A 23,530-nucleotide genomic window follows, 5' to 3' on the forward strand; every position below is an offset into this window, starting at 1 on the left:
GGCTGTAGTGCTATGTTGAAGAATAAAATTCCACCTAAATTGAAAGATCTGGGCAGCTTTACATTTCTAATTTCTATTGGGGGTCGAGATGTTAGAAGAGCTATTTGTGATTTGGGAGCTAGTATTAATCTCATGCCCATGTCTATTTTTAAGAAGTTGGGAATTGGAGAAGCAAGGACAACCACCGTCACTTTACAATTAGCGAATCATTCTATGGCCCATCCAGATGGAAAAATTGAAGATGTTTTGGTACAAGTTGATAAGTTCATTTTTCCAGCTGATTTCATTATTCTTGACTATGAGGAAGATAAGGAATATCCAATTATTTTAGGGAGGTCAATTTCTCGCTACGAGGAGGAATTTGGTAGATGTTGAAAAAGGAGAGCTTACCATGAGAGCTCAAGATGAGAAAGCCACATTCATGGTCTTTCATCCTATTCATGTTCTGAATGCAATAGGTTAATGCTTAACAATTGGAGATTTGGATCCTAACATGGTTGAGGAGTCCAAATTCAAAAATAGTATGAAGGTGAGAAAGAAGATTCTCCTTAAAGAAATTGCTAAGGATCACGAGCCACGATAAAGCAAAGACAAAGCATCATTTGACCCTAAAAAACCACCCAAAAAGAAGAGAAAGAAAAATAAGCTTAGTAGAAAAATTTGGTCTCAAATGTTTGAAGTTGGGCAACAAGTGATTTTTTCCAACTCTTTAAAGAAGGTTACTCATGGACTACTTGATTCAAGGTGTGATGGATCTTTCTTGGTGGTGAAAGTATACCCCGATGGGGTGGTGGAACTACGTGATACACTTTCAAAAAGAAAATTCTTGGTGAAAGTAGCGGTGGCAAAATGGGTTTCGACACGGATACACGACACGAACACGACACGACTTTTTACTGGTTAGGATCGAGAAAAATAGGTGCGGGTTGAAAACGGGTCGACACGACTGGTACGAAAAAAATGGGTCAAACACGACACGACTCACTTAACACGAATTTGACACGTTTTTTTATATTTTAAAAAATATATTTAAAATAATTAAACAAATATATACTATTTAATACTAATAGTATTATAATATTTAATATTACAAATGGTATCTCACACACGTTTCAGTTTTAGAATAAGAGAAAATGATTGTATTTGGGCTTTAGATTAATCATATAAGGCCCTTTTGTTGATTTATACAGCCCAAGTAAAATATTAACCCTAAGTATATATATAATAATGTTGTCTCTTCTCTTCCAAACCCTAGCAACCACAAACTAAACAATACTAGTTCTTCCTCTCTCAAGTCTCAATTAGTCTCCCAAATCTGACTTCTTCTTGGGCTAAATCGACAGGTAAGTGCATGAGATATTGAGATATAATATGAAACTTATTTCTTTGGTTCATAGATTTTCAAAAAAGTATATATAATTTATTATAAAACTTATGTATTGGGATAAATAATAAGTGAAGAACAAACTAATGGAGGCAATGGATCTTTTCTTTTCATGTTATTTTTTTTCTCAGATTTATATACTGAATCTTGCTATTCGACTACTCATTCTCACTTTCAGGTTTGTTTCTTCATTTTTTTATATATGTATATTCTGTTTTCTATTAGTGTTATCTTGTGTCTATTATATTAAGTTTTTAGTATGAGTTATGTTCTTTCTATTTTGTATTTTATTATATAATATATATAATGATTGTAATTATGTTTATGCTGGAAGGAGTTTTTTGTTGGGATAAATAATAAAATTTATGTAACATTTGCATGTATAGGATGAAGACTAAAGAAGATGAAGGTCTCATTGAGATTAAAGATAAAGAAGATATAGAACTTGCAAAAGCTGCTATTGATGCCACTATGAAAGAGAAGAAGAAGGCATTGAAGTCCAAAGTTTGGAACTTTTTTGAGAGGCTTCCTGAGGGTCCTGATAAAAAAGAAGTTTAAATTTTTGCTCTATGCCACCTCCACACACTTGTATCGCATTGTCTAAGAAATTTCTTTCCTTATTGAGTGAATGGGGAATTGAGGGGAAATTTTTTTTTCAGTTACTTTAGACAATTCATCTTCAAATGATGTCTCTGTTGATGCATTACAAACTTAGATGAATTTGAAATGTTTACTTCCATGTAATGGTGACTTTTTTCATTTGAGGTGTTGTGCTCACATACTTAATCTAGTAGTGCAAGATGGATTAAAGGATATTGATGTATCAATAGAAAAGATTCGTGATAGTGTTAAGTATGTTAAGGGATCACAACTAAGGAAGCAAAAGTTTTTGGAATGTGTTAAGCTTGTATTTACGGGTGGTGTTTGCAAAAGGGGATTGTGTCAAGATGTTGTTACTAGGTGGAACTTTACCTACCTTATGTTGGATAGTTCTTTAGTTTATCGTCGTGCCTTTCAACATTTAGCTTTGAGTGATTCAAACTATAAACATTTTCCATCTAAGGATGAATGGGAAAGAGTTGAGAAAGTTTGGAAGTTTTTGAAAGTTTTTTATGATGCAACTCTTGTTATTTTTGGCTCGAAGTATCCAATAGCCAATTTGTACTTTACAAACATAATTAATTGCTACATAACTTTAAAAAAGACTTTGGAAGGTGAAGATGACTATCTAAGGCGTATGGCAAGTAAAATATGGGTTAAGTTTCAAAAGTATTGGTCAGATTTTAGTCCCATTTTGACTATAGCAGCTATCTTAGATCCTCGATACAAGTTGGAAGTTGTAGAATTTCGCTCTATCGAGGCATATGGGGAAGATTCTAAGGAATTTAAAGCTTTATATGAAAAATTATTGTCTCTTTATGATGATTACAAGGGTAAGATTGACCCAAACCCTTCAATGGCTGCCAAGAACAAGATGAATGAAATAAAGAAAAGAGAGACATATGCTAGGAGATTGACAATAAATTTTTTCAGGTCTAATAAATTGTTTGTATTTTTATTTGTGTGTATTATTTTATATTTACTGCTATTTTATTATTTTTTATATATATAACTTGTATATTTATTTTATTCTATAGGAGTTTGATAGTCTTCCAAATGGAAATCGTTCAAATTTTGTCCAAAAGACACAGGTGCAACTTTATTTAGAAGATGAAAGAATTGATAGGAATGAGGAGCTTGATATCTTGAGCTATTGGAAAACACATCAATATCGTTCTTCAGAACTTGCAGCGATGGCTCGTGATATTTTGAGCATTCCTATCTCGACAATGGCCTCAGAATCTGCATTCAGTATTGGTGGAAGAGTGCTTGACCAGTTTCGAAGTACACTTAAACCTGATACAGTTCAAGCCCTTTTGTGTATAAGAGATTGGTTGTTTGGAGATGAAAGTAATTTAATTTTATATTTCTAACTATAATGTTAAATATTTTAATGATAATGATATTTTCTATATTTTTATGTTGTAGATGGGGAGAAGGAAATTGCACAATATTTGAAAGATGTGATTCAAAATGTTGTGGAACTTAGATTGATAACAATTTAGAGTATATTTAGCTGATGTTTTCACCAAGGCCCTAGAATCAAGTCTCTTTGACTCCCTCAGAAAATCTTTGGGAGTTTGCATTGTCTAATCTCTCTTATTTTTCTGTTTGTACAATATTGTTAAGTTATTCTTTACTTACATCTAATCGTCTTTCATTCTAATTTGACAAGTCATGTTTATGCTTTTGGATTATAATTAGTTAGGATCTCATTCTTATCATACTTTTTGCGGTTGAGTAAAAAGTTTCATGTTACTTCTTATATGTGTCTGGGATTACATAATGTTCTTATACAGATTTGAGCGTATTTTGTTTCAGTTCTTGTTAGGCCCCTTGCTGGAATAGAGCTACCCATACTAAGGTGTGAAAGCCATCTTTTGAGTAAGCTGGAACATTGTAATTAGCAACTATGATGAGGATGCACTACCATAGAAAAGGGCTACCTTCAGTATGGTGTGATAGCATCCAGTTGTGGGATCAAATTGAAAAACGTGAAAATAAAAAATCTTGCCAAGGACAATGATCCTATTTTCACTGCACACACTTATGTCTGACAAGTGTGTACAAGTTTGTAAGTCTTCTCTACTAAAATAAATTAAAATCATAGTTCAAATTTTTTAGTAACATGCATATCTTTTTCCTCAACATCTACTAAGTATGGCTTGTTCTTGAGATACTAATTAGTTATTATCTTTTGTAAGCATAACATGTATATTTGTCATTTGTGATGAATTTTGATTAAATTGCTTGCTTTAGAATACCTTATATCTATTGTACATATTTAATTTTATTTTGTATTATTTTTTTGGTTTTTCAAAAAATAAATAAGAGAGGGAGGCGTTGGTGACTTGAATCATGGGCTAAGAAAATTTTGTGCTTTGTTTGGAAAGTTTCAACATTTATTCAAAATTGGTTTCTTTTGATTTGTTTCCTTTAATAGTTTGATATCATATCAATTGTATTTCGTCTTTAATCTTGAAGAATTTTCTTAGATTGGCTATTTTTGGAAAATATCTTTGTAATTTTTGTTTCCTTTTATGTTTTGTTAAAAAATAATTTTGAAAAAGTGTGGGCGGTTTCCTTTTTGTGTTCGTGGGCTGGTGGTTACTCAAAATTTTGAAATTGGTTTCCTTTTTGCTCAACTCTCCCATGTTTATTTAAACCGATTTCTATGTGTTATTTTTCTCACCACCCACCCGATTCCTATTTCCTTGTATTCTTTCTCTTTGTTTTTCATTCCTCTTTCAGAAATCCATGGCTAAGACTAAGAACCTAGGGCATCCAAGGACAATGGTGGAATCCGAACAAGCCCCCTCGAATGCTCCTCCTGCTGCTCCAATCTTGCTGCCTGCTGCTGCAACTACTTCGAACCCAGGAGATTCATCGCTTCCTCAGCATGAATCTCAGCCCGTGAAGCCCAAGCCAAAAAGAATTCCTAAACAAGTGGTTCGAAAATCTGTGCGACCCTACGAATGTTGGACTTCATCGTCTTCATCTTCGAAGAAATCTCCTCCACCTACTATTGTATCGCCTCCTGCTGCAACAGGGAAGGGAGTTGCTGCATCAACTCCTACAGGTCCTTCCACTCACACTCGTGCCCAACAAGCATCTATCGAGAAGGAACTTCGCACAAAACGAAGCCATGACAAACCAGCTGCTCCAGCCAAGAAGCTTAAGATGAATCCCCCTTTGGTTTCTTTGAGTTTTGAAGAAGAAGAACCAATGGAGGTCTCCTCTGATAAAGATCTCCCTGAAGACATCAGAGCCTCCTGTGACAGTGAGGACACTTAACTTGAACCCGAGTTTGCCCAAATTTGCTCCAGTACCTCCTCGTGCATCTTCAGCAACCAAGGCATCTGCTGTTGCCAAAGGCAAGCAGCCTATGAAGGATTCTTCTCCTAGTAATATCTCTCCATATCAAGCTATCAATTCTCGATTTTACTTTCGTGATAATGAGCGTGATTGGAATATTTATGCTACCCGAAAGTTTGAAAGTGAAAGGAATTGGTATTGTTAAGTTTGTTCGATACCACCAATGGAAAAAATACTCTCACTGGTTTTGAAGGGTATATTGAAAATATTGTCAAAGAATTTTATGCCAATTTGACTAATGACATGCTTGATGAGAATTCTGAGTTCTTTGGTAAAGTCTATGTTAGGGGACATTGGTTGTCTTTTACGCGTCAAGGATATTGCGGTGGCTTTGCAATTACCCGAAGGTGTGCCTAATGCTATCATGTTTATGGATTGCCATTTGATGCTCACTAAACTTACTGGTGCACAGGTTGAATGGAAATCTTGGGAGAGTCTTTGATTTACAAATCTCACATATGCTTATGCATCACTCATGAGGTTTGCTCTTAGCAATTGGCTCCCAAATTCCAAAAAATCCGTGGTGTCTCAAGATTTGGCATCCTTTCTTTTTTGAATCACCTCGAGGGCATCTATTGATCTGGCTTCTTCAATCTTAGACCAGATTGTTTCATTTCAGAGAGGTAAAAAGCGAACTTTTAAGCTTGTGGTTCCTAATTTAATCTATAAATTTTTGTCCTCTCAGAAAAATGTGGCTCAATGTCATGAAACACTTGAGCCTCCCCTGACTGGAACCATTTTCCAACCCTCAGAATATTTTGATGTTGCTTTTCCAAAGCGTACTAAAGCTTGTGCTGCTGCTGCTGGTGCAAATTCGAGTTCTGCTCTTGCAGATGTCCAGGAAGTCAAGAATGAGGTTCAACTGGTGAACAATCGACTTGTTGTCATGGAGGAGGTTCAACAAGAGATGTCCAACCAGTTGTCCTCTTTGATCAAGCTATATGGGGCATAAGTCTTCTTTCTTTTTTATGTTTTTGTTGGACATATTTCAATATTTTCATGTCTTTTTGTCTTTGGTCCTTAGATAACAAAAAATGGGGAGTAATGATTTGTTTTTAACTGCTTGATTGTTTCAACTCTGGACCCTTTTTCCAGGGGGAGTTGTGTTTGGTACTTGTGATCTTTTTGGATTAAAAGTTAGCATGTTATTTCGTTATTTTTGGTTTTCGATTGTGTTACTCAGGGGGAGTTGTTATTTGCTCTTGCTAACTTTAATTTTCAAGTACTTATTTGTTAAAAAATATTTTGTTCATCTAAAGTGCCAAAGGGGGAGATTGTAAAGTCCTTTTTTGGCAAGTTAGATGGCAAAATATTTTTTCTTTTATGGTAAGATTGATTTGCATGCATACCCGATTGTCTTACCTTGTATATTTGGTTTTTATTGCTCTTTTCTATGTTAGGAAAGATGCATTTTATAGCTGATCTTTTCTTGTAAGAGAAGCAATTCTCTTATGGAAAGTTGGTTTTTTAAGGAAACTTTGATTATTGTCTTTTTCGTATTGAAATTCGATTGTGTCTTGATACAATCAGAATATATAAACTGTTTATGGCAGAAATCAAGACTTATTAGAAGATCGGACCTGATTATGGCAAGTTTCCTTTTCTGGTCTGATTTGCTGCGTCAGATCCCGATTCTGATGCTGCAGATCGTGTTTATCTTAGGAAAGTTTTGTACAGCTGTAGATTCGATCTTTTGGCTATCTCTAGGGTTTCTATGTTCTATAAATAGGACCTAGGGGGCAGCCATTCAAATCAGCTCTTCCATTATTCATTTTTTGCATTTTTTTTATTTGTGAGGAGAGTTTCTTTGTTATGTGAGAACCTAGTAGTTCATCTAGGTTCTAGTTTTTTCTTATATCAGTTCTTACTCTATCCTAGAGTTTGTTAGAACGACTTGACTGAACAAGAGAGTGGTCTTCGTGAGAAGACTTGTTGAAGCCTTACTTCAGGAGGAAGTAAGCACTCACGCTTCAAAGACAAAGGGAGTTCGGGCTTGAAGGTGTTTCAGAAGTCAGATTCATAAAGTGCATTACAAAAGATTGTGGCAATAATTTAGAGGGAGTCAAAACTTGTTTAAGTCAATTGTCTTTGTAATTAATGATACTTTATTAATTGATTTCATTCTCTGGGTGTGGCCCCGTGGACTAGGAGTGTTTGGGAGAACACGGATACCACGTACAAATCTCTTGTGTCAAGTTATTTAACTTTCTGCAATTATTTTTATATTCTGTCTGTTTTGTTTTGACACTGCAAAACGGGTTTCTGCAGTAATAGAATTACATTCTGCTTTTGTAGGCGTATACAGTTTTATATTTTCATATATATTATTGACATTTGCAAAAACTCGATTTTTCAAATTAGTTTACTTTTATTGTTGTCCCTAGTTGTGTGTGTAGTAACATTGTGTAGTTAGATTCGTGTTAGTCATGTTATGTTGTCGTGTTTGTTTTGTTTTGTGTTAGCTTGTAACTGAGAAGGATAGTGAGTTCATTTCAACTTGGTTTAGCATACTGCTCGATGACAAAAAAAAATTATTATCCATTTCCCACCATTTGTATATGTCTTGATTTTTGTGTGTTGAAAATGTCAAGTGTTATTTTGTCCAAATGCTAATCTAGGAGCAATTCTTTCAAATAGATGTGTACTTGTGCTATCCCACTATGCTTTGGATTTATAGAATGAATAACACTTTGAGACAGTTTAAGCTTCTAGAATTGGTTGGTGTACCCCTTGAGGCAAAATCCTAGCTAGTTTTACAACTTAGAAATGATCTAGGCTATTTTTGGATGATTGAACCTTTCAAGCTAACCCAAGAATATTTACTTATCAGTAGTCACATTATTTGAGCTAATAGCCTATTTTTCTTAACACCCATCAAAGTTAATATACCCACACACACACACATAAATTTTATCCGTCACAACCCAAACCTAATTGCTTAAGTTATCAAGGACAAATCAAACATTAATGGGGTTAGGAAAGTGAGGATAAAACTTTGCAAAATGTGGTGAAACAAGTTTACATTGGAGATGATGATGGGACGTGAGTTCGAGGTGGTGAGAGTTTTGATTTACATAAGATAAGAGTCCATCTTTTGCTATATATATACTATAAAAAAACAGAAAAAAAATTAGAAAAATAAAATATATATATATATATACATATATGCATAACAATAGTAGTAAATAAAATAGAGAAAGAAAAAGGCAAGTTTAACTCTAAGTTTGGGGTGTACCATCCCTAATCAAAGAAAAATATTGTTGTGTTTTCTCTCTTTATCTAGTTGGTTTGAAAATATATATTTTACATATAGCAAGAGAGTTGGAGCTGGATGGAGTAATCATTGTGGGTTGAGAATGAAATTTTGGATGAGAGTTTGAGAGAAAAAGAAAAGTTATTGATAAATTGAGGTGATTGGGTCATGACCCTAAGAAATGTCCTTTTTTACCAAACACGAACCTAAGCCTCACATTACAAGCCTAGTAAAGTCCTTTTGATCTAGGATGTAAAGCTAAGCTACATTAGTGGAGAGGGGTGCACTAGGTCAACTTATGGAAGCAAACTTTTTAAACTTGAAGATCGAGGGTAGTTGTTATAGAAATTGAAGGTGTTGGTGGGAAGCATTTGCACACTTTATTGATTGAATCATTCTTGGTAAGTATTATGGACATAAATAGCATGCAAAAGTTGATTGAAACATCAAGGCATATTCACTACCACCATTACACTTCCAATCCATCCAAGAGTTCAACATAGAAGAAGAGCCTCATCAAATGGTTCAACCAAGCTCACTTGAAGTGTTGATGATGGAGTTCATGGCTGAAAATGATGCCTTAATTCAAAGCCAAGCTTCATCCTTGAGAAAATTGGAGAACTAAATTGAGCTTTTGGTCGATGAGTTGTGTGATAAATCCTATGAAACTTTGGGTAGTGATATGAAAAATTCAAGGGAGGAAGAAGAAAGTGAAAATGTCATTTTGAGGAGTGGTGATGAGTTGGAGATACTTGGGGAATATTTTCAGCAATTACAAGAGCCCACTTCAATCCAAAGTAGTGAAGAAAAAGATGAGGAAGCAAGCATTCTAAGTTTGTCAACATTTATTGTTGCTCATAATTCTGTATCATTTTCACAACAAAACTACCCAGTTTTTGAAAAAATTTAGTAAGAGCATTTTTGCATTCCTCAAGTCAAAGAGCTCATGGTAATGGAATATTATGTTTATGAAGATCCTTTTTGGCCACCACCATCTCCTCCACAATTTGCATGGTACCTTGGCATCCATCATGTGTATTTATCGAAATTAAGTCAAGTTGAGCATTTGGGCTATTCAATTGCATATCTCGCTAAGCTTTAGGACATCCACGATAAAGACCCATTTGTGAGGGCATATGCCACTCTCTATGGGCGGAAGCTGCTCTTTGATGAGTGCTTCTCAAAAGGTCAAGCTGATGACTTTAAATTAAGCGCTTCTTGGGAGGCAACCCAAGCTCTCTAAACTTTATCTTTATTTTATTTTAAATTCAATAAACATGCAATGTTAAATGGCTTTGACAATCGCATTGTAGTTTTTTTCTCTCTTTGTTTTCTTCTTCTCTCTTGTAGGTGCAAGCATAAAGTCAAGTGGAATTGAGCACAGTTATGGAGGTTGACACTAGCAAGTTTGCACATCGTTGACTAGGGGAGTTCTTCTTTAACTCTTCTTTATTTATTTTTAAACTTGCTCACACATATTTAAGAATTCTGTGCTTAAACATGTTTTGGGAAACTAAATTTTTTCTTTTTATTTTATTTTTCTTGTTTGAAAAAAAATTGAGGCATATGTGCTTTGGTTTGGTGATTTTTCACATTCTAATACCTAATTGATATTGTGCATAGCTTGTTGAAAAAAATATAAATATTGTTTGAGCTTGTGATTAATTCTTGTGTTAGTTTTATTTTGATTGAGATATGTCCAATTTTGAGCACAAATGCCTTGATTATTTAATTGTGAGTGATTTGGTGAAAGTTTGTGTAAATATATAATTTTGTGATCTCACAAGTTTTAAAATTTGTTTGATTCTCTCTTGAGGCAAAATCCTAGACAACGCTTAACCAAAGACATGATTTAGGTTATTTTTGGACCGTTTGAGCCTTTTGAGCCAATCATGATATTATTTTATCCCTAGTCACCCTTTTTGAGCATAATTGATCCTTTTATTTTTTTTACCACATGTAAGCCTAGCCAAATACGAATATTTCCTCCATATACCCTTTGAGCATCTTATTATTCTAAGATATTTGTTTGTTGTGTCATGAAGGGGATGTGAGGAGTGTAATTTTGGTTGAGTGGTAATTGGGTGAGTGTTTTCATTGTCTAACTCATTATTCTCACCTCACCTGTAACACCCTAACTAGCATAAGCGTATTACGTGATTTTTAAACATGCTATGCAGCTCGTTGCTAATCAACGAGGTTTATGGAAAACGTGATTAATTAAAATTTTTGCTTCTTAATTAAACTTGTAAAATATTTATACAAAAGACTCGGGATCCCGATTACAAAACAATTTATAAAAGTTTACTGATTATACAAAATACTTGTCGCCTAGCGACTAATTACAAAAATAGCCTCGCTGTCCCGATGATCGTACGCTCCAGGCCTAACCGCCCCGACATGTACAATCTTCATAGGCCTGCTCACCCGTCCATCAGCTCTAGCCTTGCCCTTACCTACACATAAACATAGCACTGTGAGTCGACAGACTCAGTAAGAAAAGCATAATAATACTCATACATAAATCCCGGTCATGATCAGACGCCCATACCCCTGACCATAACCATAACTGCCGTGTCCAACACGATACTGAGTCCCCCTAACTGCCATGTCCAACACTGCATCGAGTTCTCGAACGTTCATGTGGGACGCGTACTATTGACAAGTAACAGCCTCAATCGGTCGAGCCACATACTCCGTGGTCATACTCTACCGTACCGACGTGTTACAAGATCACTAATCGGTCGAGCCGGTCATACTCCGCCGCCGGGTCATACTCTCGCCGTACCGACGTGATACGTCAAATAGTACTAACCACCAACCTAAGTATCGGCCCCAGTCAAACCGGTCATACCCGCCATTGCTTGTCATACTCCGGCCTCGTACCGACGTGATACGGTTGTCACTAATGAGTCCGAACCTGGCCATACTCCTACGTGGTCATACTCCAGCCTGTACCGACGTAACACAGTTGGATGGTTCGAAGCCAACATGCATATCTAATGTAATCTAACAGGCTTCTTACATGCACGCTAAACATTTAATCTACATATGCATATTGTTATACTAATCTTACCTGGATTCTGAATCTGTGTGCGTCCAACCCGACCGGAACTATCTCGTGCGGCGGATGTGCTCCTAAACCATAAAAATCACAACACTATAAGTGATACGCTAAATCACTTCCCGGGGACTTAAACTAGGAACTAAAAGTTTCCCTATCGATAAAAAGCATGGCAATACCCCCAAAAAATATAAAATCGAGGAAAACTAGGGTTCCTGAATTTTCCCCAACCGGTAGACCGGTTGCCCAACCGGAATTCCGATTCTGGGAATTTTTAGAACCCCATCCGGAATTCCGGATGCACAACCGGAATTCTGGTTCCTCGCAGGCAGATTTTCAAAATTTCATAACTCAACCAAATCACACCCAAACAACCTCAAACCTTCCAGACCTGTTCTATAGGACCCAAATAACAATTCTAAAGCATCAACACAGCCCAGAAAGCACAAAAACGAAAATCACCATGTGAGCTCCAAGCTTTGAGTTCAAACTCAAACTTGGCTAAAGCTCACTTACAAGCCTCAAAACTAGCTTAGAACTACATAAACAAGCATAAAAACACTGCAGAAAACTAACCCTAATTCATGCAAACACTACAGCCACCAAAACCTCAATTTTCACTTGAAAACCATAGCTTTTTAACAAGAAAACTAACCAACTAAAGCAAGAACAACTAGCATGCATTTCAACCTAACTAAACATATTTAATTCAACATTTTAGACATAGAAACAACAACAACAACTAGCAGCAGCAACATCATCAAAAATCATCCATGCATTACTCATCTTTTCATCAAAATTTCAAGAAAACAAAGGAAGAAAAACTAGACAAGAAATACCTCTTCAAGGATCACACTAGACTTGCTGAAAATCACCAAAATCACAAGCAAAAATCCACTTTTTTGCTGCCTCAAATGGCCGAAAAAGATAGAGGAAAAGAGAGAGTTTTCCTTTTGAAAATTTTCAATTTTTTCTAAGTTTTGAAAAATGAGAGAAATGCCACCTAACCCACTTATTTCAGCCAACATAAAGCATTATTAAACATATAAAATCCAATTAATAAGTCACAAAGAGACAAACTAACAATGGGGCAAAATGACCATTTTGCCTCTTCACACTAAAATCACATAAATAACACTAAAGGGGTATTTTTAGGAAATTCTAAATTCCCGGCCATTCCCGACATTCCCAATGTCTAATAAACCATCCCAAACTACTAACATACTAAGTTGTGATTTTAGTGAGCCAAACACCGAGTTCCATGTTACCGGGCACCGGAAATGCAAAATTATAAAAACTGCTAAATGACATAAAAATGCATCTCTGAATTCAAAAATAACAGTATAATAATTATTTAAATAGCTATAAATAATTACATAATTAAACATGATTAACTGCTAATTTCTAAATTAAACTAAGCGGTCTTTACAGCTATCCCCCCCTTAAAAGGATTTCGTCCCCGAAATCTAACCTGAATAACTCTGGATATTGAGCTCTCATATCTGATTCTAGTTCTCAGGTGTTTTCCTCCACCTTGCTGTTTCTCCAGAGAACTTTGACCAATGCTATGGTCTTATTCCGAAGGACTTTATCCTTTCTTTCCAGGATCTGCACTGGCTGTTCTTCGTAAGTCATATCCTGTCAGCTCTAGGCTCTCATAACCGAGTATATGAGAAGGATCTCGAAACGTATTTTCTCAACATCGAGACATGGAATACGTTGTGAACTGCTGATAAAGCTGGAGGCAACGCTAATCGGTATGCCACTTGACCTATCTTCTCGAGAATCTCGAAAGGTCCTGTAAATCTAGGGCATAACTTGCCTCTTTTCCCGAAACGTTTGATCCCCTTCATTGGAGATACCCATAAAAACACATGGTCCCCTACTTGGAACTCAACATCTCTGCGTTTCGGATCTGCATAACTTTTGTCTACTCTGTGAGGCAAGCATTCTAGCTTTTATCTTCTCTATTGCGTCATTGGTCCGCTGCACTGACTCCGGACCTAAGTACTTTCTCTCCCCTGTCTTATCCCAGTGGATGGGAGATCTACATTTCCTACCGTATAACAGTTCGTATGGAGCCATCCCTATCGTACTCTGATAACTGTTGCTGTAAGAAAATTCTATCAACGGTAGATATTTATTCCATGAGCCTTCAAAATCCATAACACAAGCTCGCAACATGTCCTCCAATATCTGAATTGTCCTTTCGGACTGACCATCTGTCTGAGGATGGAATGCTGTACTGAATTTCAGCTTTGTACCCATTGCTCGTTGTAAACTCTGCCAAAATTTGGAGGTGAACTTCGGATCCCTATCTGAAACTATAGACTTCGGTACCCCGTGAAGTCTTACAATCTCTCTAACATACAATTCTGCCAACTGATCCACTGTAAATGTTGTTCTAACAGACAGAAAATGAGCAGATTTCGTGAATCGATCCACCACTACCCACATGGAGTCAAACAAACCCGTGGTCCTAGGTAACCCGACCACAAAATCCATCGTGATATCTTCCCACTTCCATTCAGGTAGGGTTAAAGGCTGCAACAACCCTGCTGGTCTCTGATGTTCAGCCTTAATCTGCTGACAAGTGAGGCACCTCGATACGAATTCTACCAAATTCTTCTTCATACCGCTCCACCAGAAGTACGGTTTAAGATCTTGGTACATCTTAGTGGTGCCGGGATGCAGAGAATACGGGGTAGAATGAGCCTCCTCAAAGATCTCATTCCTGAGTTCCACACTATTCGGAACACAAACCCTAGCTTTATACAAAAGCATCCCGTTGTCTGACACTGAAAAATCCCTGGCTTGACCAGCCAAAACCTCCTCTCTGATTTTCACTAACTCTGGATCGGTCGTCTGAGCGGCTTTAATTCTTTCCAACACATCAGATTGCAGCGTTAAGTTGTGAAGCTGACCTACCACAAACTCAATGCCGGATCTAACCATATCCTCTGCTAGCTGACGTGAAATCTGAACCATGCTAGTTACTTGCCCGGGACCCTTTCTGCTCAGGGCATCGGCCACTACATTGGCCTTCCCAGGGTGATAGAGAATCTCACAGTCGTAATCTGTCACTAATTCCAACCAACGTCTCTGTCTCATGTTCAAATCTTTCTGAGTAAAGAAATACTTGAGACTTTTATGGTCGGTATAGATTTCACACCTTTCTCCGTAAAGGTAATGCCGCCAAATCTTCAATGCAAAAACCACCGCGACCAATTCTAGATCATGAGTCGGGTATCGCTGTTTGTAATCCTTTAACTGACGGGAGGCATAAGCGATGACCCGATCGGCTTGCATCAACACACACCCCAGACCCTGTCTGGATGCATCACAATAAACTACAAACTTCTCATTGTCTGAAGGCAAAGCTAGCACTGGAGCTGTAATCAACCTCTATTTCAGCTCCTGAAAACTAGCTTCGCACTTGTCTGACCAAACAAACCGCTAATTTTTCTTTGTAAGTTCGGTTAAGGGCATTGAAATTTTTGAGAACCCTTCCACGAACCTACGGTAATACCCATCTAAACCCAAGAAGCTTCTAATCTCTGTCACTATCTTCGGTCTCGGCCAATCCCTGACGGATTCGATCTTCCCGGGATCCACCTTGATCCCATCTTTGCTCACAATGTGCCCTAAGAAGGACACCTGAGATAGCCAAAATTCGCATTTCTTGAACTTGGCATAAAGCTTGTGTTCCCGAAGCCGTTGCAGTACCATCTGAAGATGTAACTCATGCTCCTCTTCTGACTGAGAGTACACAAGGATGTCATCGATAAACACAATCACACAGATATCGAGGAAATCCTTGAATACTCTATTCATCAAATCCATGAATGCTGCAGGAGCATTGGTTAGTCCAAACGACATAACCAGAAATTCATAATGTCCATACCTAGTGCGGAAAGCCATCTTCGGAATGTCCTCCTCTCAGATTTTCAACTGATGATAACCCGAACGGAGATCAATCTTAGAAAAGACCGTCTTCCCCTGAAGCTGATCGAACAAATCATCGATCCTAGGTAATGGATATTTATTCTTCAATCGTCGCCTTGTTCAATTCTCTGTAATCGATGCACATCCTCATAGTTCCATCTTTCTTCTTCACGAATAAAACCGGGGCTCCCCAGGGTGACACACTAGGCCGAATAAACCCTATGTCAAGCAACCCTTGGAGCTGAATCTTTAATTCCTTAAATTCTGCTGGAGCCATTCTATATGGAGCTTTGGAAACCGGTTCCACCCCTGGTGCCAAATCTATCACGAAGTCAATCTCCCGCTGAGGTGGTAACCCTAGAAGTTCTTCGGGAAAAACATCTAAAAATTCCCGAACCACCTTGATGTCCTCTGGCCGAATGGTATCTGGCCGAGTGGTGTCAACCACAACGGCCAGAAACCCTAAGCATCCTCCATGCAATAATTCCCTAGCTGACATGGCCGAAATCACCGGGATCCGAGATCCCCGAATTGAACCAACAAACACAAATGGTTCTTCACTTTCCAGTTGGAAGATCACCATCTTCCTTTTGCAATCAATATTCGCCGAATATTTAAATAGGAAATCCATTCCTAAAATAATATCGAACTCTACTAAGCTCATCTCTATCAAGTCAGCACTTAACTCTCTACCATCTATCCTGATCGGCATAGACCTAATCCACCTATCTCCAACTCTCCGCCAGGTAATAGGGTTCCAAACCCTGATTCATATCTATCATACGGTTTATCCAATTTACCAAAGATTCTGGCAGCCACACAAAAACATCCTTGACCTAAGCACTCACCCGGAGGATGCCTCTTACTAAAGAGACACTCCGGTAGGAATAACGGGTCTCAACACTACCCTGACGACCGCCTTGATTCTGGTTCCCTCGGAACCTCTTGTTCTGCCCCGAGCCACCGGATGCAGTGGATGATTTCCTCCTCTAGTCCATGGCCGAACCACTACCTCCCCTGCTGAAACCTGAGGCAGGAGGGGTAGGAGTCCCGCCACATACTGGAGTCCTAATTGATTCCAACATACATCTAACTGCGCCCTCAGCTCACAATGCTTTCTCCACCATCTCAGCATAGGTGATCTTATCGTCGGTAGTGATCATCAAGTCATGCTTAATCTTTGCATTTAACCCGTCCAGGTACTTCTCTTTCTTGCTGAAGTCGGTTGGCACTATCCCTGAGGCTAACCTCGCCAACCGATCAAACTGAGTAGTATACTCGGTCACGCTCATATTCTCTCACTGGGTCAGGTGAGCGAACTCTTTCCTCTTGGCGCTTCTGACCGCCTCGTTATAATACTTGGCGTTGAAGAGTTCCTGGAACCTTTCCCAGGTCATGGTGGTGACGTCATGGATCTGAGACATTATGTCCCACCAGACCAGAGCGTCTTCTTAAAACTGGAAAGTGGCACCCACCACTCTGTCGTTCCCGGTGACACCCATAAAATTCAGAATTTTGGTGATCACCGTTAGCCACTGTTCAGCCTTCATCACATCTGGACCTCCCAGAAAGACCGGAGGTGCTTGCTTCCGGAACCGTTCACACAAGGGTTCCATTCACTTTGCCGCTACCACTACCTCGGCCTGAGCAGCAGGGGCGGGTGCCACTGGAACTTCTGGCACCGGCACTGCAGGAGCACCCTGCTGCCTCAATCTCTGAATCTCATTATCTTGCTCCTCTATTCTGGCTTGCATTTCAGCAAACCCAACTTCCTAATTCTGGGCTTCCTGATTGACCTGGGAACCCTGTGGCGAGTTGACATAACCCCGACCACCAGCCCTGCCCCAGGGACCTCTCTCGGCCCATAACACTTGGGGGAAACTGAGCTCCTTGACCTTGATCTGACCCGACTGAGATGCCCTTACTCCTAATATTTTGTCTGGCGTCCATCTAATCTGAACAGCCTCGAAACCCCGAGTTGGCACTTCAGGTTACGATCATCGAGAGCTTACTAATGCCGCTTAATTTGGAAATTAAAACGAAACATGCGCCTATTCTACTATCAGGATACTAACATGCTTCCTATCAGGCTTTTCTCATTTTAAAATAAATAATAAGCTACTAAAGCAATAAAAGCTTACTGAACCGTAGAACGAGCTAACTGCTGATGATGATTGTACATGTCGTGACGATCTTCGGAAGACAACCTGGCGGCTCTGATACCAAATTGTAACACCCTAACTAGCATAGGCGTATTACGTGATTTTTAAACATGCTGTGCAGCTCGTTGCTAATAACCGAGGTTTATGGAAAATGTGATTAATTAAAATTTTTGCTTCTTAATTAAACTTGTAAAATATTTATACAAAAGACTCGGGATCCCGATTACAAAACCATTTATAAAAGTTTACTGATTATACAAAATACTTGTCGCCTAGCGACTAATTACAAAAATAGCCTCGCTGTCCCGATGATCGTACGCTCCAGGCCTAACCGCCCCGACATGTACAATCTTCATAGGCTCGTTCACAGTCCATCAGCTCTAGCCTTGCCCTTACCTACACATAAACATAGCACTGTGAGTCGACAGACTCAGTAAGAAAAGCATAATAATACTCATACATAAATCCCGACCATGATCAGATGCCCATACCCCTGACCATAACCCTAACTGCCGTGTCCAACACGATACTGAGTCCCCCTAACTGCCGTGTCCAACACGCATCGAGTTCGAACGTTCATAGGACGGTACTATTGACAAGCAAATGCCTAATCGGCCGAACCGGTCATACTCCGCCAAGGTCATACTACCGTACCGACGTGTTACGGTATCAATTGGTCGAACCCATTACTCCGGCTGCGTCGGTCATACTCCAAATTTCGTATCGACGTAATACGTCAAATAGTACGGAACCACCAACCTGACATCTAATCGGTCGAACCGGTCATACTCCGTCGGTCATACTCCCGTACCGACGTGATACAGTTGTCACCTACGAACCGGTCATACTCCCACATCGGTCATACTCCGTACCGACGTGACACGCTTGGATGGTTCGAAGCCAACATACATATCTAATGTAATCTAATGTGCTTCCTACATGCACGCTAAACATGTAATCTACATATGCATATCGTTATACTAATCTTACTCGGATTCCGAATTCAAAGTGTGCCAACTCGATCGGAACTATTCGCGCTAGACATGTGCTCCTAAACTATAAAAATCACAACACTATAAGTGATACGCTAAATCACTTCCCGGGGACTTAAACTAGGAACTAAAAGTTTCCCTATCGATAAAAAGCATAGCAATACCCCAAAAAACATAAAATCGAGGAAAACTAGGGTTCCTGAATTTTCCCCAACCGGTAGAGCGGTTGCCCAACCGGAATTCCGGTAGTGGGAATTTTCAGAAACCCATCCGAAATTCCGGATGCACAACCGGAATTCCGGTTCCTGGCAGGCAGATTTTCAAAATTTCATAACTCAACCAAATCACACCCAAACAACCTCAAACCTTCCAGACCTGTTCTATAGGACCCAAATAATAATTCTAAAGCATCAACACAGCCCAGAAAGCACAGAAATGAAAATCACCATGTGAGCTCCAAGCTTTGAGTTCAAACTCAAACTTGGCTAAAGCTCACTTACAAGCCTCAAAACTAGCTTAGAACTACATAAACAAGCATAAAAACACTGCAGAAAACTAACCCTAATTCATGCAAACACTACAGCCACCAAAACCTCAATTTTCACTTGAAAACCATAGCTTTTTAACAAGAAAACTAACCAACTAAAGCAAGAACAACTAGCATGCATTTCAACCTAACTAAACATATTTAATTCAACATTTTAGACATAGAAACAACAACAACAACTAGCAGCAGCAACATCATCAAAAATCATCCATGCATTACTCATCTTTTCATCAAAATTTCAAGAAAACAAAGGAAGAAAAACTAGACAAGAAATACCTCTTCAAGGATCACACTAGACTTGCTGAAAATCACCAAAATCACAAGAGAAAATCCACTTTCTTGCTGCCTCAAATGGCCGAAAAAGAGAGAGGCAAAGAGAGAGTTTTCCTTTTGAAAATTTTCTATTTTTTCTAAGTTTTGAAAAATGAGAGAAATGCCACCTAACCCACTTATTTCAGCCAACATAAAGCATTATTAACCATATAAAATCCAATCAATAAGTCACAAAGAGACAAACTAACAATGGGGCAAAATGACCATTTTGCCCCTTCACACTAAAATCACATAAATAACACTAAAGGGGTATTTTTGGGAAATTCTAAATTCCCGGCCATTCCCGACATTCCCAATGTCTAATAAACCGTCCCAAACTACTAACATACTAAGTTGTGATTTTACTGAGCCAAACACCGAGTTCCATGTTACCGGGCACCGGAAATGCAAAATTATGAAAACTGCTAAATGACATAAAAATGCATCTCTGAATTCAAAAATAACAGTATAATAATTATTTAAATAGCTATAAATAATTTTATAATTAAACATGATTAACTGCTAATTTCTAAATTAAACTAAGCGGTCTTTACATCACCATTGGGGATAGTGTTGAATTTTAAGTTGGGGGAGAGTTACCATATTTTGTTTATATTGCCATTATTATATTTATATTGTTAGTTATTCAAAAACAAAAGAAAAAGAAAAGAGTGTTTAAAATTAAGTTTGGGGTGTGCCACCCCTTGCAAAGAAATATTTTGTGTTTAAAATTAAGTTTGGGGTGTGACGTCCCTTGTAAGAAAAAGAGCAAGATTTTTTTTAGAGGCTGGAAGTCCCAGTTGTTATAGCATTGCTTCAACATTCTGTAGCAGAGACGCGAAAAAAAAAAATGCTATGCTAAGACATTGCTATAACTGTTGGGAGCACGTTATTTTAGAAAATTTTGGGACAATAAATAATAAAAATATTAATACTCAAAATTTTTGTGGGATATTCTTTGAGGAAGTAAGTGTGTGGTCTCACTTTGGTCTTAAAAAAATTAAGGTGCTTTTAGGTGATTTGAGCCAAAAATGACTTCTTTTAACCATCTTCACCTAAGTCTTACATTGAAAAAGTCCTTTTGATCTTTGGTTTTGTGTTTGTCTACATTAGTGGAGAGAGAGATGAAAAACAAACCTATGAGACTTTGTCATTTTAGAGATTTTGTAATTCATATTTGCATAAATTTATCTAAATTGCAACTAATATATTGAGAAAATGCATTTAACACACACTTGGAGTAATCAAAATTAGAATGAAATTTTTTCTTGAATTTTTCACAATCATTGGACAATCTTTATTTTTTTTTTCTCTTGCTTTATTTTGTTTATTTTTCTCTTTGCTTGAGGCCAAGCAAAGTTTTAAGTTTGGGGTGTGATAACTCTATGAAAATAGAGTTATTTAGCTCTTTTTGTCCATTAAATTAGCTTTGTTCTCAAGAATTTTTAGTTTATTTTAGTAGTCTTTTTATTTAGTTTTGCATAAATATTAATTTTAGTATTTTTAGATTAATTTTAATTAATTTTATAATATTTTATCAATTTAATTAGGTTTCCCGTTTTATAATTGTTAATCTCAATGCTGTGTATTTTTGTAAAAAGATTACATGTACATTTTGGACTTATTATCTAAATTGAAAGAAATGATGTTAAAGTCCATAAACTCACTAAAGCCCAAATATTCTACACTTAGTTCACTAATTGATTTGTTATGTTTATTGGGCCTTACTTTACTAGTTGAAAAGTCAAAAAAAAAAAAAGGGATAAGTTGAGGAATACTTTTTTTTTATCCATTAATCAAAAATACCCTCATATTATATTTCATTAAAATTTACCCACTTTTATGAGTGGGTTGCCTAATATATCCTTGCCTTCTACTTAAATGTAGCACATGATTTATAGTAATCTAAAGGGTATATAATGAGGACATTATTAATAAAGTGGGTGGATTTTAAAGAATATAGAAATGAAGGTAAAAATGAAAACAAATAAAATAAAGTGGGTATACAATGCAATTTTCACAAAAAAAGGAAAAGACAAATTAAAAGAATGGGCTAATCATTATTTTTCTTTGGCATAATTAAAGGGTTAATTGGAATTTGATATAGTCTTTGATATATATATATATTTATATATATATTTATATATATATTTATATATATATATATATATACAGGGTAATACTATAGTAGGACCTAGCAAAAGTTCCCTACTAGTAGGGAACTTTTTTTTTTTACCGTTGATTTTAGATCTTGTGTTTATTATGATGTAAGGTATATACTCTTACTATAAGACTGCTTGTATACAATTAAACCTTTATACATATTATAATAATATATTTATTTTAAAAAATAAAATAATATTAATAAATAAAAAAATTATTAATTATTAATTTTTAATTATTATTATTTTTTAAAATTAATTTAAATTATTTTTATATAGATATTTATTTTCAAAATTCTACTAATGTTGGATCGCTTGAATGATTTTTGTTGCTCTTTAATTGGAACCGTACCAACTTGCTTCTCCTAAACTCAATTTTTTTGGCAAAAAAATAATATCTAACCGAATTAATTAATTTTTTTTTTGATAAGTGGCGTCTCAAAAGAGCAACCAAACAACAACAAGGTAAAAACAACTAAAAAATAGTCAATATCACCAGAACTACGCACGGACTAAAAGCAAAACAAAGAAAAGACTAAGTATAAACATAAAAAAAAAAACCAGCAGTAAATTATGAAAAGCGAAAAAAAAATGAGTTTAGAAAAAATAATTCTTTTTTGAAAATAAATACCATTATAAAAATAATTCAAAGTAACTTTTAAAAAAATAATAATAATTCAAAATAAAAATTAATAAATTTTTTAATTATTAATATTATTTTTTAAAAAATAAATACCATTTAATATTATTATAATATGTATAAAGTTTTAATTGTATACAAGTAGTCCTATCGCAAGAGTATACACCTTACATCATAATAACCACATGATATAAAATCAATGGTCAAAAAAAGTTTCCTAACGGTAGGGAACTTTTATTAGGTCTTACCATAATCTTGCCCTATATATATGTATATGATGTGAGAGGAGGAGGAGGCGTGACTTGAAGTAAGAAGAAGAAGGAGGCGCTGCTACTCCAACAAAGACAATGAAGAAAAAGAAGAAGAAAAAGAAAAAGAAAAAAAAAGAGAGAGTTTTATTTGAGTGTTATTTAGAGTTTTAATTTAGCATTTTTATTTTGAGATTGACAAAAATTAAGCCATTTGTAAATACTAGCTAATCTTGATTTTGAAAAACAATAAGGTTAGTGAAATGGTTTGAATGATGCATGAATATCAACTTGGAAAAGTGTGATTTGTACATAGCATAGGAATATGTTATTTACCTTGCGTGACTTGAAGGAATTGTGCTTAAATTGGTATTCTTAACATTAATTAGGCATAGGAATATGTTAATTAATTAGAGAATCAAACCATAAATATTTTGAAAAAATGATTATGATATTTTAAATTCCTAGTTGACATTATCAATTTACAATAATCCTCATTTGCACCATTTTCTCAACTTTACATTTTTAGGCCAATTTAATAATTCTAGCTTGTTTTCTTATAGTTTGTCTTTGTTATTTTTTTTTTTACATATTCTCATCACTTTATTTTATTTTGTTGAAACCAATTTGTGAGTAATTAGTTTTATAAATTAATTTCCAATTTTCAATCCTTGTTGAGACGATACTCGATTTATCGATTTATTACTTGTTACGATTGCGTATACTTGCGTATACTAAATTTCATAACACCACCATCTGATACTTGCTTTGCAGCTTCTAGCTCTAGGGATGAAGAACTTATTGACTTTGATGGGTCGGATGATTGTGCTAACAAAGGATTTGACA

At 36.5% G+C, this 23,530-nt stretch overlaps 1 long non-coding RNA gene across 1 annotated transcript; it reads left to right on the top strand.

Moving 5' to 3' along the window:
• Positions 1 to 946: 946 nt before the first annotated feature.
• LOC115723061 (uncharacterized) lies at positions 947 to 5,224 on the top strand. Its single transcript, XR_009684334.1, has 3 exons — positions 947 to 1,343; positions 1,516 to 1,562; positions 1,771 to 5,224. It is a non-coding gene; the product is annotated as an uncharacterized LOC115723061 (long non-coding RNA).
• The last annotated feature ends 18,306 nt before the right edge of the window (positions 5,225 to 23,530 follow it).

The sequence above is a fragment of the Cannabis sativa genome, chromosome 9 (genome assembly GCF_029168945.1).
Source record: "Cannabis sativa cultivar Pink pepper isolate KNU-18-1 chromosome 9, ASM2916894v1, whole genome shotgun sequence".
Lineage (NCBI taxonomy): Eukaryota > Viridiplantae > Streptophyta > Magnoliopsida > Rosales > Cannabaceae > Cannabis > Cannabis sativa.